Here is a 4,571-nt window from a genome sequence, read left to right on the forward strand (position 1 = left end):
ATCCGTTTCTATCTCTTAGATATGTCTTCTAACTCTCTGGCTCAATCTGTACTCAGCGTGGCTGAAGGGAGCTCTTGAGCAAGAAAGAGAGGAGAAGCAGGACTGTGGACACAGGTTTCCATCAGGTCCGCTTTGGTTAGGAAGACGTGTTTTTGACAGATGTGTTTTCTAACTCTTTGGCTCGGTCTGTACTCAGCATAGCTGAAGGGAGATCTTGAGCTAGGAAGAGAGGAAAAAGCAGGACTATGGACAAGGTTTCCATCAGGTCCGCTTTGGATAAGAAAACATATTTTGTGGCATGACTCCTGACTGACAGGTTCAGTACAGTAGAGGCATGTGTTGATTGACAGAATCTGAGGTCATATATCTGCTTGTTCAGTTTAGTATGACTCATGTTTTGTTCCTGCCCACTAATCTTGGGATTCCATTGAGTGAGTGGGGCGGTCTACCGCGTTCACAATGTAGAGTGACACTTTGTGTCATTCCATTAGTGGTCGGTAGTGTTTTCACAGGATATTGAGGCACATCTATCTGCTAGTACAGAGTAGTATGGCTTCTATTCTGGTGATCTGCCCACTAGTCATTGGCATTGCCATTGGACTAGGTGGGGCGGGTCTTTAACCGATGACGCGGTATATTGTGACGCCCGTAGGGGTTTTTAGTTGCAGTACTGCGGGACTTGGTCGCAGCCATTGCTAGGCCTTGACCTTTTCGTTTCGATGAGAAGTGTTGGGCTCGGCAGGGAGTACATTTTGGAGCGCTACGCTCCGCCTTAAACCAATAGGAGCAGAGCTCCCCTATGGGGCGGAGCTCCACGATATAGAACGATTAGTTACCGGAGTGTAACTCCAGTTCTATGAGTGGAGCGGAGCCCCATAGGACTTAAGGCCCTGCCGACCCTCTCTAGTCTCGCTGAAGAAAAATATCTCGGGAGGCTGATTGAGGGGAGGCATCCCCTTTTACAGGGACACATGTACTCCTATTGGCTGTAGGTGTGTGCATAATTTTGTCTCAGGCTGATGCTGCCTTAGGGCAGAGGGTAAACCAATAGGAGCAGAGCTCACCTATGGGGCTCCGCTCCACTCATAGAACTGGAGTTACACTCCGGTAACTAATCGTTCTCTGCTGCCAATGACTGGAACGAACTGCAAAAATCTCTGAAGCTGGAGACTCTTATCTCCCTCACTAACTTTAAGCGTCAGTTGTCAGAGCAGCTTACCGATCACTGCACCTGTACACAGCCATTCTGAAATTAGCCCACCCAACTACCTCATCCCCATATTGTTATTTATTTTGCTAATTTGCACCCCAGTATCTCTATTTGCACATCATCTTTTGCACATCTATCATTCCAGTGTTAATTACGTAACTTGTAACGTAAATTGTAACTATTTTTGCACTATGGCCTATTTATTTATTGCCTTACCTCCATAACTTACTACATTCGCACACACTGTATATATATTTTCTGTTGTATTTTTGACTTTATGTTTTGTTTTACCCCATATGTAACTCTGTGTTGTTGTTTTTATCGCACTGCTTTGCTTTATCTTGGCCAGGTCGCAGTTGTAAATGAGAACTTGTTCTCAACTGTCTTACCTGGTTAAATAAAGGTGAAATAAAATAAATAAAAAAGGGTATATTTTCCAAGCATAAAATGATAAACATTCAACATTGCCCATGCTGTCAATCCAAAACCATGCTGCTACGCTAAAAACGTGGAACTGGGAAGCTCCGAATGGGAAAATACGTTTTGAACGGTCATCCAACTCGGAATTGCAAGACGGGAACTCGGACCTCTTTCTTTTTTTTCTTTAAAAAAATTATTATATATATTTTTTTATTTTATTTTTAAATTAACAAACAAATATTAACAAATAAAAGAGGAATAGTCACATGCAAACAAGCATACATACAAACTATTTACATTGCCATGAATCCTAAACAAACATCATATTCATTAATAATACAACAAGTTTTATTTTTTATTTTTATTTTTATTTTTTTATTTTTTTATTTCACCTTTATTTAACCAGGTAAGCCAGTTGAGAACAGGTTCTCATTTACAACTGCGACCTGGCCAAGATAAAGCAAAGTAGTGCAATAAAAACAACACAGAGTTACATATGGGGTAAAGAAAAAAACATAAAGTCAGAAAATACAACAGAAAATATATATACAGTGTGTGCAAATGTAGCAAGTTATGGAGGTAAGGCAATAAATGGGCTATAGTGCAGAAATAATTACAATAGTATTAACACTGGAATGCTAGATGTGCAAGAGATTATGTGCAAATAGAGATACTGGGGTGCAAAAGAGCAAATTAAATAACAATATAGGGATGAGGTAGTTGGGTGGGCTAATTTCAGATGGGCTGTGTACAGGTGCAGTGATCGGTAAGGTGCTCTGACAACTGATGCTTAAAGTTATTGGGGGAGATAAGAGTCTCCAGCTTCAGAGATTTTTGCAATTGTTCCAGTCATTGGCAGCAGAGAACTGGAAGGAATGGCGGCCAAAGGAGGTGTTGGCTTTGGGAATGACCAGTGAGATATACCTGCTGGAGCGCAGACTACGGGTGGGTGCTGCTATGGTGACCAATGAGCTAAGATAGGGCGGGGATTTGCCTAGCAGTGATTTATAGATGGCCTGGAGCCAGTGGGTTTGACGACGAACATGTAGTGAGGACCAGCCAACAAGAGCGTACAGGTCACAGTGGTGGGTAGTGTATGGGGCTTTGGAGACAAAACGGATGGCACTGTGATAGACTACATCCAATTTGCTGAGTAGAGTGTTGGAGGCTATTTTGTAAATGACATCGCCGAAGTCAAGGATCGGTAGGATAGTCAGTTTTACGAGGGCATGTTTGGCAGCATGAGTGAAGGAGGCTTTGTTGCGAAATAGGAAGCCGATTCTAGATTTAACTTTGGATTGGAGATTCTTTATGTGAGTCTGGAAGTTGAGTTTACAGTCTAACCAGACACCTAGATATTTGTAGTTGTCCACATACTCTAGGTCAGACCCGTCGAGAGTGGTGATTCTAGTCGGGTGGGCGGGTGCTAGCAGCGTTCGATTGAAAAGCATGCATTTAGTTTTACTAGTGTTTAAGAGCAGTTGAAGGCTACTGAAGGATTGTTGTATGGCATTGAAGCTCGTTTGGAGGTTTGTTAACACAGTGTCCAATGAAGGGCCAGATGTATACAAAATTGCCTTTTAATTGCCTTTTTGTTTTTCATTTTAGTTGAAGTAGTGCCATATTGTTTAAATTCATTTATAAAGTGAAAAAAGTTATGTTTTGAATAAAACATTTGCATTTGTGAATATCAAATGTCCCTAATATTATCTTTCTAGAGCTCCGACCTGAAGATCACTGACGTCTTCATGATTCGACCTTGTTTTTTTCCGAGTTCCCAGTTGTCGTGAAAGCACCATAAATCCAGAGAACGTCAGACTTTGATGACAAAATTTGCCAAGGAAGGGCCGCGCCAACTTCCAGTTCAAGTGAGCACAGTCCAAAAATGTAATGTATGCTGCTGCATAAATGATGTAATATGCCAGGGAGATATGTATACTGTAGCTAAGAAAGTAATACTAAGTGTATATCGTATAGTAAGCTGTTAGTAGCCCATGTGCCTCACCCAAGTAATATGCTCCCTTTTCCCTTCATAATTTAGCCTACTGTTTTGACTTGGTGGTGCACATGTAGCCTATAGCCTGTTTAGAGAAATGCAATCATCGAATATTGTAAGAGCTTTCATTGTCTGCTTATATGGCCCCTTTATTTATCCTACGGTTCTGACTTGGTGTGCAGGGAGAATACTGTAAGAATGGCCCATGTTCTGAATTCTGTCGCTGTACATTTCAAAAGTGCTAAACAAATATGTATATTGACTACGTCCGTCCTAGCTCTCTCATTAATGTCTTCATCGAAATTACAGATTGCCTCTTATCCGCTCGACGTCCCCTAATGCCATAGTTTGTACATCTCAATTGTCAGTAGAAACCACATGTGTTTAAGCAAGTCAGCCATATCAGCTATGTTTTTTTTTAAAGGCAGTAAATGAGGCTGAATGAACTGTTTCAATCCGCTGATTGCCAGGTGTAGCAGTGGTAAGGTGTTGGGACTCTGCTGTTGGGACAGCTTTATGTAGGCCCTAACAGTTTGTGGTCACCGTTACAGTGCAATAAATGTATTGTTTACTGTTGTGTTGTGTAGTGGCTTTGCTGGCATCTAAAATATATATATATATATATATTGCCCCACAAAGACTTAGATGATAAAATCGCCACTGATTTTACGTAAACTTTAGTGTACGTTGTTGAACATGGCATGAAGGATTTAAAAAATCGGAAAAAAAAAAAAAGAACTGGTATGAATGATATAATCAGCCGGAAGTGTTAATTTATTGAATGACTGGTATTCACGCATTAAAGGTTGGAACGCATTTTTTATGGGCGGAAACCCCCAGTACGCTTGATATCGTATTCACCAAGCAAAACCGTCCACAATGTCACGTTTTCCTACGCAAGTCTTTTGCGTAATATGCTACGCACGATAGTAGCTGTCACTCAAA

The sequence above is a fragment of the Coregonus clupeaformis genome, unplaced genomic scaffold (assembly GCF_020615455.1).
Source record: "Coregonus clupeaformis isolate EN_2021a unplaced genomic scaffold, ASM2061545v1 scaf0038, whole genome shotgun sequence".
Taxonomy (NCBI): Eukaryota; Metazoa; Chordata; class Actinopteri; order Salmoniformes; family Salmonidae; genus Coregonus; species Coregonus clupeaformis.